A 15,889-nucleotide genomic window follows, 5' to 3' on the forward strand; every position below is an offset into this window, starting at 1 on the left:
TTTCTCATTCACGAGGCCAAAAATTATATATATAATTCTGATCACGGTGAACTAGATGCATAGGATAAATTTTTTGGTGGAACTCCAATTTAAACGATTCCAATTCAATGATCCAATATCATCGGATAGCCTATACCATGCCAATGCTTTTCCCTTCAAATATAAAGGGAAAACCTTTCTCATAACTTCATCTTCGGGGAAACCTACAAGCTTAAAAAATCCACAAATTTGTTCTACATATATCAAGTGCATGTCAGGATGTTCGGTTCCATCTCCTGTCTAAGGATTAGCTAGCAGTTGTTCTATCATACCCGAAGGAATTTGATATTAAATATTTTCAGTAGGTGTAGTAGGTTGAGGGTTAGCTAATTTTGGTTCAGTACAAGGTGAAGATACCCCGAACAAACCCCTCAAAGGATTGTTTTCCATAGTAACAAGTGACAATAAATTTCAGCATACTATATAAATGTTTCCTTGCCGAATTCCACTTACCAAAGGCGCTTCACTCCTCGGCAACGATGCCAAAAAATAGACTTGATAACCCACAAGTATAGAGGATCAATTGTAGCTCTTTTCGATAAGTAAGAGTGTCGAACCCAACGAGGAACAGAAGGAAATGACAAGTAGTTTTCAGTAAGGTGATATGTGCAAGTGCTGAAATTGTAAGCAGCAGAGTAGTTTGATAGCAAGATAATTTGTAACGAGCAAGTAATGATAGTAGTAAAAAAAGTGCAGCGAGTTAGACCAATCCTTTTGAGGAAAAGGACATGCCAAAACGGTCTCTTATGGCAAGCAAAGCGTTCTTGAGGGTACACGGGAGTTTCATCTGGTCACTTTCATCATGTTGGCTTAATTCGTGTTCACTACTTTGGTAATTTGATATGTGGGTGGACCGGTGCTTAGGTGTTGTTCTCACTTGAACAAACCTCCTACTTATGATTAACCCTCCCGCAAGCGTCTGCAACTACGAGAAAAGTATTAAGAATAAATTCTAACCATAGCTTTAAACTTTTGGATCCAATCGGTCATGGAATAACGGATAAACTAGGGTTTAAGCTTCTATCACTCACGCAACCCATCATCTAATTGCTACTCCACAATGCATTCCCTTAGGCCCAAATATGGTGAAGTGTCATGTAGCTGACGTTCACATCACGCCACTAAGGGAATCACAACATACATACTATCAAAATATTGAACACATATCAAATTAACATGACTACTTGCAACATGATTTCTCCCATGACCTCAAGAACGAAGGTAACTACTCACGAATGACAAACATGCTCATGATCAGAGGGGTATTAAATAACATATTGGACCTGAACATATAATCTTCCACCAAATAAACCATATAGTAATCAACTACAAGATGTAATCAACACTACTAGTCACCCTCAAGTACCAATATATAGTTGATGGAGAACATGCTGCTGATGATGTTGATGGAGATTTCCCTCCCCAATATGGGAAAGTTGGTGGTGATGATGATGACGATGATTTCCCCCTCCGGGTGGGAAGTTCCCCCGGCAGAATCGCTTCCCCAGAGGGCAAAAGTGCTCCTACCCAAGTTCCATCTCGAGGCGTCGGCACTTCGTCCCGAAAGTCCTCCTCTTATTTTGTTTCTAGGTCAAAATGACTTATATACCAAAAGATGGGCACCGGAGGTGGGCCGAGGAGGGCACAACCCACTAGGGCGCGCCTGGGATCCCTGGCGTGCCCAGGTGGGTTGTGCCCACCTGGTGGGACCACACTGGTAGTTATTTGCTCCAATAATTCTTAAATAATCCATAAAAATCTTCGTGAAGTTTCAGCTTGTTTGGAGTTGTGGAGAATAGGTGGCCTGACATAGCTTTTCCAGGTCTAGATTTCCAGCTGCCGAAATTCTCCCTCTTGGTGTGTACCTTGCAAATTATGAGAGAAAAGGCATTAGAATTACTCGAAAAAGCATTATTATGGATAAAAACATTATAAATAGTAGTAAGGAAACATGATGCAAAACGGACGTATCACCCATCTTCTAGTATATACGCCGTTTTAACCTAGAAAAAAAATAAGGAGATGACTTTCGGGACGGAGCGCCGCCGTCTTGAGGCGGAACTTGCGCAGGAGCACTTTTGCCCTCTAGCGGAGCGATTCCGCCGGGAGAACTTCCCTCCCGGAGGGGGAAATCATCGTCATCACCATCACCAACAACTCTCCCATCTTGTGGAGGGTTATCTCCATCAACATGTTCAACAACACCATCTCATCTCAAACCCTAGTTCATCTCTTATGATCAATCCTGTTATTGGAACTATAGATTGGCGCTTGTGGGTGATTAGTAGTGTTGATTACATCTTGTAGTTGATTACTATATGGTTTATTCGATGGAAGATTATATGTTCAGATCCATTATGATATTTAATACCCCTGTGATCTTGAGCATGATTATCATTTGTGAGTAGTTCCTTTTTTTCTGAGGCACGAGAGAAATCATGTTGCAAGTAATCATGTGAACTTGATATGCGTTCGATATTTTGATAGTATGTATGTTGTGATTCCCTTAGTGGTGTCATGTGAACGTCGACTACATGACACTCCACCATATTTGGGCCTAAGGGAATGCATTATGGAGTATCAATTAGATGATGGGTTGCGATAGTGACAGAAGCATAAACCCCAGTTTATGCGCTATTCTGTAAGGGACCGATTGGATCCAAAAGTTTAATGCTATGGTTAGAACTTATTCTTAATACTTTTCTCGTAGTTGCGGCTGCTTTCAGGAGTGTTAATCATAAATAGGAGGGTTTTTCAAGTAAGAATAGCACCTAGGCACCGGTCCACCCACATACCAAATTATCAAAGTACCGAACATAAATTAAGCCAACATGATGAAAGTGACTAGATGAAATTCCCGTGTACCCTCAAGAACGCTTTGCTTATCATAAGAGACCGTTTTGGCCTGTCCTTTGCTTCAAAAGGATTGGGCTACCTTGATGCACTTTTGTTACTACTATTGTTACTTGATCGTTACAAATTACCTTGCTATCAAACTACTCTGCTACTTACAATTTCAACACTTACATACATTACCTTGCTAAAAACCACTTGTCATTTCCTTCTGCTCCTCGTTGGGTTCGACACTCTTACTTATCGAAAAGAGCTACAATTGATCCCCTATACTTGTGGGTCATCAACCTTCATCTTGAGTATATTCAGAGTCGGAGTGATAACTTCTCTCGGAGTAGTTGTCGGAGTCGGAGCCGGATACCCATTCACCAATATGAGCTTGATTTCTTTGTCTTGTTTAGATCTTTGATGACTTTTCCTTCCTTTTCGAGTCCTTGCTTCTGCGAGAGGTTCTTCGTTCATGACGCTCATCTCTACTCCTTCTCTCTCTTGGTGGTGATTCCTCTGTTTCACTTCTCCTTTTAGGTGAGTCTTCTCTTATTTTGTAGGGAGTCGTACACTCATTGGAGTAGTGTCCTGGTCCTCCACAATTATAGCAATTGCGATCATGACTAGAAGATCTTTCGTCATTGTAGGACCTTGACTTGGAACTTCTCTCGTTGCTTCTAGTCTTGTAGAACTTGTTGAAGTTCTTCACCATTAAGCTCAATTCTTCATTGACGACTTGTTTCTCACTTGATGTTGTAGGAGCATCACTTGAAGCTTTGTAAGCACCACTAGACTTTTTGTGAAGTTCTTCCTTCTCCTTAAGTGACATCTCATGAGCAACAGTTCTACCAATGACTTCCATTGGCTTGAGATCTTTGTGATTGGGCATCATTTGGATCAAGGTGCAGCTAGTATCATATTTTCCATACAAGACTCTTAGGATTTTCTTGATGATGAATCTGTCGGTCATCTCTTCACTTCCTAAGCCGGCAATCTCGTTTGTGATGAGAGCAAGCATAGAGTACATTTTAGCGACTCCTTCACCATCCTTCATTTTGAACTTGTCAAGTTGACTTTGAAGCACATCCAATCTGGATTCCTTGATGGACTCGGTACCTTCATGCATATCAACCAAAGTATCCCAAATTTCTTTTGCTTTCTCAAGGCGGCTGATTTTGTTGAATTGTTCGGGGCACAATCCGTTGAAGAGAATATCGCAAGCTTGAGCATTGTATTGCAACATCTTCAATTCTTCCGCAGTCGCTTCATGATTCAGTTCTCTTCCATCCTCGAAGAACTCTCCTTGCACACTAATACGTCTCCAACATATCTATGATTTTTTTATTGTTCCATGCTACTATATTATCTGTTTTTGATGTTTTATATGCATTAATATGCTATTTTATATGATTTTTGGGACTAACCTATTAGCCTAGAGCCCAGTGCCAGTTTCTGTTTTTTTCCTTGTTTTAGAGTTTCACAAAAAAGGAATACCAAAAGGAGTCCAAACGGAATAAAACTTTCACAATGATCTTTCTTGGACTAGAAGACACCCAGGACACTTGTAGTGCAAGTCGGAAGAGCTACGAGGCGGCCACAAGGGTGGAGGGCGCGCCCAGGGGGTGGGGCGCACCCCCAACCTTGTGGGCCCCTTGCTGGCCTCTTGACCTAGATCTTCCTCCTAAATATACTCTTATACCCTGAAAACTTCCAGGGGAGCCACGAAACCACTTTTCCACCACTGCAACCTTCTTTACCCGTGAGATCCCATCTAGGGGCCTTTTCTGGCATCCTGCCGGAGGGGAATTCGATCACGGAGGGCTTCTACATCAATACCATTGCCTCTCTGATGAAGCATGATTAGTTTACCATAGACCTATGGATCCATAGCTAGTAGCTAGATGGCTTTCTCTCTCTCTCTCTCTCTTTGATTCTCAATACCATGTTTTCCTCGATGTTCTTGGAGATATATTCGATGTAATACTCTTTTGCGGCGTGTTTGCCGAGATCCGATGAATTGTGGATTTATGATCAGCTTATCTATGAATATTATTTGAATCTCCTCTGAATTCTTTTATGCATGATTTGATACCTTTGCAAGTCTCTTCGAACTATCGATTTGGTTTGGCCAACTAGATTGGTTTTTCTTGCAATGGGAGAAGTGCTTAGCTTTGGGTTCAATCTTGCGGTGGTCGATCCTAGTGACAGAATGGGAACCTACACGTATTGTAATGTTGCCAACGAGGATAATGCTACCTCTTGAGCACTGCATTGGTTTTCCTTTGAAGAGGAAAGGGCGATGCAACAAATTAGCATAAGTATTTCCCTCAATTTTTGAGAACCAAGGTATCAATCCAGTAGGAGGCCACACGCGAGTCCCTCGCACCGACACAAACAAATAAAATCCTCGCAACCAATGCAATAAAGGGGTTGTCAATCCCTTCACGGTCACTTACGAAAGTGAGATATGATAAGATAATATTTTTGGTATTTTATGATAAAGATGCAAAGTAAATAAAGAAAAATAAAAACGGTGCAAGAAATAGCTTGTTGATGGAAGATTAATATGATAGAAAATAGACCCGGGGGCCATATGTTTCACTAGTGTCTTCTCTCGAGAGCATAAGTATTACGGTGGGTAAACAAATTACTGTTGAGCAATTAATAGAATTGAGCATAGTTATGAGAATATCTAGGTATGATCATGTATATAGGCATCACGTCCGAGACAAGTAGACCGACTCCTGACTGCATCTTCTACTATTACTCCACACATCGACCGCTATCCAGCATGGATCTAGAGTATTAAGTTCAAACGAACAGAGTAACGCTTTAAGCAAGATGACATGATGTAGAGGGATAAACTCATGCAATATGATATAAACCCCATCATGTTATCCTCAATGGCAACAATACAATACGTGCCTTGCTGCCCCTACTGTCACTAGGAAAGGACACCGCAAGATTGAACCCAAAGCTAAGTACTTCTCCCATTGCAAGAAATATCAATCTACTAGGCCAAACCAAACTGATAATTCGGAAAGACTTGCAAAGATAACCAATCATACATAAAAGAATGCAGAGAAGATTCAAATATTGTTCATAGATAAACTTGATCATAAACCCACAATTCATCGGTCTCAACAAACACACCGCAAAAGAAGATTACATTGAATAGATCTCCACAAGAGAGGGGGAGAACATTATATTGATATCCAAAAAGAGAGAAGAAGCCATCTGGCTAATAACTATCGACCCGAAGGTCTGAGGTAAACTGCTCACACGTCATCGGAGAGGCTATGATGTTGATGTAGAAGCCCTCCGTGATCGATGTCCCCGCCGGCGGAGCTCCGGAAAAGGCCCCAAGATGGGATCTCATTGGTACAGAAGGTTGCGGCGGTGGAATTAGGGTTTTGGCTCCGTATCTGGTAGTTTGAGGGTACGTAGGTATATATAGGAGGAAGAAGTATGTCGGTGGAGCAACATGGGCCCCATGAGGGTGGAGCGCGCGCCTGGGGGATGTAGGCGCGGCCCCCTACCTCGTGCCTTCCTGGTTGCTTTCATGACATAGGGTCCAAGTCCTCTGGATCACGTTCGTTCCAAAAATCACATTCCCGAAGGTTTCATTCCGTTTGGACTCCATTTGATATTCTTTTTCTGCTAAACTCTGAAATAGGCAAAAAACAACAATTCTGGGCTGGGCCTCTGGTTAATAGTTTGGTCCCAAAAATAATATAAAAGTGTATAATAAAGGCAAATACTGTCCAAAACAGAATATAATATAGCATGGAGCAATCAAAAATTATAGATACGTTGGAGACGTATTAGATAAGAAGATGGGGTTTTCATCATATTGCTTGAGTTAATCCCGCTACATAATGTCTTCTTACTTAATGCATTACTCAGTTCTTATGAACTTAATACTCTAGATGCACGCAGGAGTTGGTCGATGTGTGGAGTAAAAGTAGTAGAAGCAGAATCGTTTCGGTCTACTTGACACGGCGTGATGACTATATTCATGATCATTATCTTAGATATCATCATAACTTTGCGCATTTCTATCAATTGCTCAGCAGTAATTTGTTCACCCGCCGTAATAATTCCTTTCTTGAGAGAACCTCTAGTGAAACCTACAGCGCCGGGGTCTATTTTCCATCATACAAGTTTCCAATCTACAATTCTTGTTTCCTATTTACATTCTTTTGCAATCTTTTACTTTGCATTCCATAAATCAAAAATACCAAAAATAATCATTTACCATTTATCCATCTCTATCAGATCTCACTTTGCGAATAACCGTGAAGGTATTAACAACCTGTCATGGTGGGCACATGGCAGATGCCATGGGCTGGCTAAAGAGAGGAGGAGGCTCGAGGGAACTGGTGGGCTCCGGAGGCGAGGTCGGCATGAGCGAGCGTGGGACGCAAGACATACCCAGGTTCGGGGCTCTCCGAAGAGATAACACCCCTAGTCCTGCCGAGTGTGGTTTATATGTTATAGTACAGGGTTGCTCCTAGAGCTGTATCGAGGAAGAAGGGAGTCTGGCCAGGGCTTAGGCAGTGCCTCCTTCTTGGGTGTTGCTAGTTAGGTGTGTGTGATGATGATGATGATAATGATGATGATGATGATGAGTTCGCGCATATGCATGAGGGCTTCTGGGGGATTTTATAGGTCAACCCCCAGGGGTACAATGGTAATGTTACAAGGCCGTGGTGCTGGGTTGTCAGCATCTAGGGGCCCGGTGCTGGGACCGGCCGGTACCAGGTCTCGCTGGGTTCCCCGGGATCGGGACCTATCGGGTATGGTGGCACTGTTGGCCGTCTTGTCGATCATCAGGGCATGGCCGAGTCGAGTCGGCTACAGCGACGCTCCGTCAGGTTGCCGCTTGCTGGCGTCATGGGTGATGACGGGTGCACTGTTGCCATGCCGAGCCTGGTCAGCGGGTAGGTGGGGGCACTGTTGCCTCGTCCGGCTGACCAAAGGCATGGGCGGGACAATGTGGCTTCGGTCATCAGTTGGTGGCGAGTCGCCCCATCGTATGGCTGGGATGGGACGGCCACTGACCCTTGGCCAGGTTGGAGTACACGCCAAGGGGAGTGGGCTTGTTGGATAAGTCTTGGTCTGCCGGGTTCGGCCGCCTTGGGCTAGCTTGTTGTAGAGGTCTTGCGGATTAGGCCGGGTTGAGGGGGCTTGGCCGGGTCGAGCGACCAAGCCGAGCGCGAGCCATCTTGAGGGGCGATGCCGGCCCCGTTGTTTTTCAAAGGATCCGGGTTCCGTTGCCTGCCCGGGGTTCATCCCCTCGGTATTTGTCCCGAAGCTGTGAAGGTCCGCCGTCTATGGATGGAAGGGCCTTCGCAGTTTCCCCTTTGAAGGAGGTGAATCTTGAGGCCATCGGGTCTGGCAATACCGACTATGTGCAGGCTTCCGGAAGCCGGATCGCGTCATCTTGACAGTGGCGGGAAACTGAGGAGTCCACCGAATCTTTGGAGACAATCTTTCGGGCTTTGCGCGAGCGCCAGGTGGCGTCCGAGAGCCGGAGAGGCCTGACAGGCCAAGCACGCGATAGGACAAGGCAACGAACAGAGCCCCGGGGCCGCGCGCCTACGGCCCATGTGCGCGGATTTATTGCAGCGTCTGCGAGTCGGTTGCCATTCTCGAGGCAGTTATGGCGCGTGTACGTTCGCAGTTATTGCGTGAAGTGGGGGAGGCGAGCGCAAACGATCCCACTTCCCCACGTTTTGAACCGTGGCTTGTAAATTGGGGCGAGGAGGTGGTGGTGGAAACCATTCACACCCACGCCCTCCTGCCTTTGTCTTCCTTCCTCTTCTGCTTGCGAACGCCGCGCGCTGCGATGCCCGTTGCCTTGAGCAGAGCCTTGCGGTCACCTTCTTCTTCTTCTCTTGCTTCTTCATTGATGGAGCTACCGTCGGTCTCGTGGATGGGCTCAACCGTCACCCTCAATGACATCACCCAGCTCCGCGCCACCAGGCGCCCGCCGTCGGAGACGGAGGTTGCCCCGCGCCCGTCGCAGGGCGAGCGGGAGCCACGGACCGAGGGCATGGAGCGTGTTGTCTTCCTCCCGCACTTCGAGCGCGGGTTCGGGCTTCCTGCGAGTGGCTTCTTCCGCAACTTCGTAGAGTTCTTCGGGCTCCCAGCCTCATCATCTGGGCACCGACGCCATTGTGCACCTGTCTGGCTTCGTAACCCTCTGCGAGGGGTACCTGGGGGTCGAACCTTCAATCGACCTCTGGGTCCGCTTCTTCTCCTTGAAGAAGCAAGGGATGAGGGCCGGGGAGGAGGAGGCGGCAGCTGTCGCGGGCGCGGTGTGCTGAGCTGGTAAGCTTTGTGCCTTCTTGTGCTTTCTTTTTGAATCGCCGGGTTGCTGGGTCGAGGTACCAACATGAGCCGTTGAAGCAGCGGCACCGGGTGGAGGAGGTGGCGGCGCGGTCGAGGCCGGGTTGCCTCGGGGAGCGCAGGCGGCGAGCCGGCCGCATGGGAAGGACAACATCGCGCCGCGAGCCCCGGCCGCAAAGCATGCAGCAGACCCAGCCGGGGTGGTGAAGCTGGCCTCCAAGAGGAGGTGTGCCGCGCCGCAGGAGAGGGCGGCGAGTCCCGCTATTCCGGTTGTGCCAGGGTAAGCTTTTTCTTCCAGCCCGGACCGAGTTGCCGAGCAGCTTTTCTTGTCTCGTATTTACTTCATCTTGTTTTTTAGGTCGCCGATCTCATTGGCGGTGGTGGCGTCCACCGAGGGCGCCGCGTTCCGGAGGAGCCGGTCTGGCACCGTCGATCGGGGCGAGGAGGAGGAGGGGCCGGCGAATCCTGGCCCTGCTCTGGACCCGTCCGAAGCCAAAGGCCTGGACTGGCGGGACCGGAACCGGGCCAAGGTGGAGTTGGAAGCGGCGTCGACCCAGGCCTAGGTTAGCACCGCGGTGGCGTGGGCGGGAGCCGGCGACGAACCAGCATGGCCGGAGATTCTGGTGGGGACGGTGGCGGTGTAGACGTCTTTGTGTCGTTGTCGAAGGGGGAGCACGGCCATGATGGCCGCGTCGACGTGATGGACCTCGGCCGGGAGGTCGTGGTCGTTGGAGATGGCGTCCCGCCGCGGACTGACGTGGTCGAGCGGGCAGGAGCTATTGGAAGCGGCGGTGACGCCGTCTTGTTGGAGGCGTCACGGACGGCGCCGGCGGGGACGGCCCGGGCGCCGGCCAGCGAGACGCCACTGGTGGTGGAGCTGCGAGCCTGTCGGCCCACGGAGCCGGCATCGGAGCACGCCCTGGTGCTCAAGCCCGGGGGTCGCCGGGTCGCAGCCGGCGTGGAGAGGGGCCGTCGAGGTCTTCTTCGGGCCCTCGACCTAGGAGGAGGCGGCGATGACCGCCGTCACCCGGCGCCTGCGTGGGAGGGCGGACTGGATCCAGGACTTCGCCCGGGCCAAGGTCGAGGTGACGCAGGAGCTTGAGCTCGCCTTGCTTGTAAGTTTCCTTCGCGTTCTTCTTTTCCTTTTTATTGCCTTTACTTCGTGGGGGCGCGACAGCGCACCCGCTGGGTGTAGCCCGCGAGATTTGCGCCAACTGCACAGCAGTTGGGTCGAATCTTATCTTGATGTCTTGCATTGATCACTGCTTTTTGCAGCAACTGGACGCCTACGGGTCAGCGTCTTCAACCGGCTCCTTGAGACGCACCGGCATCTCAAGGAGCGGCTCGCCACCAAGGAGGAGGAGCTTCACTCCGCGGTAGGTACTTGTTTTGCACGCTCTTTTCTAGTGGGGGCGCACTAGCGCACCCAGTGGGTGTAGCCCCCGAGATTCGGGCCAACTGCGTAGCAGTTGGGTCGAATCTTAAGTAGTTCTTTGTTTCTAAGTTCCTTTTCTGCAGCCGAGGTGCTGTCTTGGAGGACCCGACTGGTCCGGGCCGGCTTCCACTATGACCGGCTTGTTGCTGACACCAGTCGGCTTGGAGCCGAGGTGGAGCAGGCGAGGGCGTAGGCGACGGGAGCCCGGCGAGCGCTTAACGAACCCAGCCGGCTGCATGAGCGGCAGGACGGCGACAAGGGACGCCTCGAGGCCGAGGTGGAGCGGCTCAAGGCAGAGACCGCCAAGGTCGTGGAGCCGCAGTGGGACCTTGCCGAGGCGGACCAGCAACACGGCCATCTGGCCGATGACAAGGGGCAGCTCGAGGCCGACGTGGAGCGCCTGAAGGCTCTGGTGGCCCCGGCGGAGGAGACCCGGCAGGCGGAGACCCAGTGCCGTAAGGAGGCCAGGAAGGCGGCCGAGGACAAGGACACCAAGCTGAAGGTAGCCCTTGCCAAGGTCGCCGAGCTAGAGAAGGCGCTCCAGGAGCTTGACCGCACCATCGCCCGAGAGCGGCGCGGTATGTTGCTCGAAGCGCAGCACCTGGAAGAGTCCTTCTCCAGTAAGTGCTTTCCTTTGGTTTTGTTGTTATCGGGTTGGGACTCCGTCTTTTCTTCCTTAGTGGCTCTCCTCTGACTTACATTTCTCTTCGACAGGGGCCTTCCTGGAGACGCACTGGCTGGCGGAGGAGGCAGTCCGCTTTCAGCGCGACCCGAAGGTGGCCTAGACCTTCCCGGAGATCGTGGCTGCCACCGAGGCCCATCTACGAGTCCTGAGCGAGCAGATGGGGTGGCTTTCTGAGGCTGGCGTGGCGATGACGGCGGCCCTCTGGCCGGGTGCCGCCGCGCCGAACAGCTTCACACAGCTGGCGCGGTGGTTGGATGCGGGCCCGGACCATCTTCATGAATGGCGGGTTTCTGCCGCCGTGCTGGTGCCGAGATGGCGCTTCGGTTCGTGCTGTCTTGGCATCCGGACCTGGCGCTGGACATGCTGATGGGCCAGCGGGCTGGCTCGGAGAGCTAGCTGCAGGCGGAGGCCGGATGGATCGCTGCCCGGGCCAGCTACATCGCCGGGTTTGCCTTCCACGACGAGTTCCAGTCGGAGCGGGCGGAGGATGGCGGAGTCGTGCCCACTGAGGACTACGTCCATCTTTTTGATGACCCAGAGGGCAGCTCTGAGGAGACGGGCATCTACCGTGACACGGACGCCGGAGAGGACGATGCCGGCACCTCGGCGGATCCAGAGGCTGCGCGATCCGGCGGCGTAGATGCCTGATTTAACTTTGTAAAAATTTTTGTTAGGTAGCAGGTCCACCCACCCACTGGGGGTTGACTTGGGTGTAATGAATTCTAGCCTTGGGCCTGTTTCTTAATTTACGATGTATGAGCCTTGTGAATGTTTGTGCCTTCGCTTTTTGTTTTTTTGAGCCATTTTCCTGCATTCTTCCCTCTTGGGCTTCTCCCCCACGAGTCTGACGACCGAGGCTCCGGTCCGTGACAAAGGGTTCGGCTTTTTGAGGGAAGCGTGTAGTACTCAGGCTTTCGTAATGTTGAGCGCAAGCGAAAACACCCACTAGACTGGCCGACAGCAACCCGGCAAGGCCGGGTTGGCGGGTGGCCGGTTGCTTGCCGGCTTAGAGTGGCGGGGGCTGGGTCGAGCGACCCGGCAGCATGCGAACATGTCGTGGATGCCAGCGCTCTTGCTCTTTGTCTTCGAAGCCTTTTTCTCACGACTTCTCCCCCTTTGGGTCCCCCCCTGTGAGTCTAAGGGCCGAGGCTCCAGTCCGTGACAAGGGATTCGGCCTTTGGGAGGAACATACAATATTTAGCCTTTTGAAACATTGAGCGCAAGTGAAACACCCACTAGGCCGGGTTGGCGAGCAGCCGGTCGTGTGGTGACTTTCAAAGTGGCGGGGCCGGGTTGGACGACCCGGAGGTTCTTGACTTAGTGCTTGAGGCGCGCTGGTGCTCTGGTCTCATGTGCTTTCCAGCCAACAGCCGAAGCCGGTTCTGCGGCTTAGGGCGAAGTGAGAGGCCGTGGCGGTCCGACACGTTAAGAGCTGCTAAGGGAAGCGGCGGGTGGCTAAGACGGCTAGCCCCCGAGCCCCCGGGTCGAGCGAGTCGATCCGGCGGCCGGGATGGCTTACAAGGAAACTAATGCACAAAATCTAGGCGACACAATAGCTTGGTCACGAAAAAGGGGAGCCCCCGAGCATTGTTCGCGGGTCCCATAGTTTTCGGATGGTTACAAAAGGCAGTGATACCTACGTGCATACGGCTAACTGTAAAACGGGCGGATGATAACCCACAAATATAGGGGATCGCAATAGTTTTTTAGGGTAGAGTATTCAACCCAAATTTATTGATTCGACACAAGGGGAGCCAAAGAATATTCTCAAGTGTTAGCAGCTGAGTTGTGAATTCAACCACACCTGCAAACTTAGTATCTGTAGCAAAGTAGTTAGTAGCAAAGTAATATGATAGTAGTGGTAACGGTAGCAAAAGTAATATTTTTGGTTTTATAGTGATTGTAACAGTAGCAACGGAAAAGTAACTAAGCGAAGAACAATATATGAAAAGCTCATAGGCATTGGATCGGTCATGGAGCATTATGTCGGATGTGATCAATCATGCAACAGTTATAACATACGGTGACACAGAACTAGCTCCAGTTCATCAATGTCATGTAGGCATGTATTCCGAATATAGTCATACGTGCTTATGGAAAAGAACTAGCATGACATCTTTTGTCCTACCCTCCCATGGCAGCGGGGTCCTATTGGAAACTAAGGGATATTAAGGCCTCCTTTTAATAGAGTACCAGACCAAAGCATTAACACGTAGTGAATACATGAACTCCTCAAACTACGTTCATCACCGGTAATGGTCCCGATTATTGTCACTTCGGTGTTAACGGATCATAACACATAATAGGTGACTATAGACTTGCAAGATAGGATCAAGAACTCACATATATTCATGAAAACATAATAGGTTGAGATCTGAAATCATGGCACTCGGGCCCTAGTGACAAGAATTAAGCATAGCAAAGTCATAGCAACATCAATCTCAGAACATAGTGGACACTAGGGATCAAACCCTAACAAAACTAACTCGATTACATGATAAATCTCATCCAACCCATCACCATCCAGCAAGCCTACGACGGAATTACTCACGCACGGAGGTGAGCATCATGAAATTGGTTATGGAGGAAGGTTGATGATGACGATGGCGACGGATTCCCCTCTCCGGAGCCCCGAACGGACTCCAGATCAGCCCTCCCGAGAGAGTTTAGGGCTTGACGGCGGCTCCGTATTGTAAAACGCGATGAATCCTTCTCTCCGATTTTTTCTCCCCGAACACGAATATATGGAGTTGGAGTTGTGGTCGGTGGAGCATCAGGGGGCCCATAAGGCAGGGGGGCGCTCCCCACCCTCGTGGACAGGGTGTGGGCCTCCTGACGTGGATTCTTCTTCCAGTATTTTTTTACATATTCCAAAAATAATCTCCGTTGATTTTCAGGTCATTCCGAGAACTTCTATTTCTGCACAAAAATAACACCATGGCAATTCTGCTGAAACAGCGTCACTCCGGGTTAGTTCCATTCAAATCATGCAAGTTACAGTCCAAAACAAGGGCAAAAGTGTTTGGAAAAGTAGATACGATAGTGATGTATCAACTCCCCCAAGCTTAAACCTTTGCTTGTCCTCAAACAATTCAGTTGATAAACTGAAAGTGATGAAGAAAAACTTTTACAAACTCTGTTTGCTCTTGCTGTTGCAAATATGTAAAGCCAACATTCATGTTTTCAGCAAAGATTATGAACTAACCATATTCACAATAACACTTAGGTCTCATTTTTACTCATATCAATGGCATAATCAACTAGCAAGCAATAATAATAAATCCCGGATGACAACACTTTCTTAAAACAATCATAATATGATATAACAAGATGGTATCTCACTAGCCCTTTCTGAGACTGCAAAACATAAATGCAGAGCACCTTTAAAGATCAAGGACTGACTAGACATCGTAATTCATGGTAAAAGAGATCCAGTCAATTCATACTCAATGTAAACTAACAGTAATGGATGAAAATGACAGTGGTGCTCTCCAACTGGTGCTTTTTAATAAGAGGATGATGACTCAACATAAAACTAAATAGATAGGCCCTTCGCAGAGGGAAGCAGGGATGTGTAGAGGTGCCAGAGCTCGATTTTGAAATAGATATGAATAATATTTTGAGCGGTATACATTCATTGTCCACATAAGAACCAAGAGATCTCGATAGCGTCCATCCTACACACATTATAGGTGGTTCCCAAGCAGAATGGTAATGTTTATACTCCCCCACCACCAACAAGCATCAATCCATGGCTTGCCCGAAACAACGGGTGCCTCCAACTAACAACAATCATGGGGGAGTTTTGTTTGCAATTATTTTGATTTGATTTGAGCATGGGACTGGGCATCCCGGTGACCAGCCATTTTCTCGTGAATGAGGAGCGGAGTCCACTCCTCTTCAGAATAACCCTCCTAGCATGAAGGATACAGACAACCCAAGTTGATACATGTGCTATTCGAGCATACAAAATAGAATGTTTATTTGAAGGTTTAGAGTTTGCCACATACAAATTTACTTGGAACGGAAGGTAGATACCGTATATAGGTAGGTTTGGTGGACTCTTATGGAATAACTTTTGGATTTACGGAATTGGATGCACAAGCAGTATTCCCGCTTAGTACAGGTGAAGGCTAGAAAAAGACTGGGAAGCGACCAGCTAGAGAGCGACAACAGTCATGAACATGCATTAAAATTAATCAACACTGAATGCAAGCATGAGTAGGATATAATGCACCATGAACATAAATATCGTAGAGGCTATGTTGATTTTGTTTCAACTACATGCGTGAACATGTGCCAAGTCAAGCCACTCGAATCGTTCAAAGGAGGATACCACCCCATCATACCACATCACAACCATTTTAATACCATGTTGGCACGGAAGGTAAACCATCATAAACTCCTAGCAAATTAAGCATGGCATAAGCAACTATAATCTCTAATTGTCATTGCAAACATGTTTCTTTCATAATAGGCTGAATCAGGAACGATGAACTAATCATATTTACAAAAACAAGACAGGTCGACTTCAT

Source organism: Triticum urartu, chromosome 3A, assembly GCF_056163025.1.
Source record: "Triticum urartu cultivar PI428250 chromosome 3A, HENAU_Tu73, whole genome shotgun sequence".
Taxonomy (NCBI): Eukaryota; Viridiplantae; Streptophyta; class Magnoliopsida; order Poales; family Poaceae; genus Triticum; species Triticum urartu.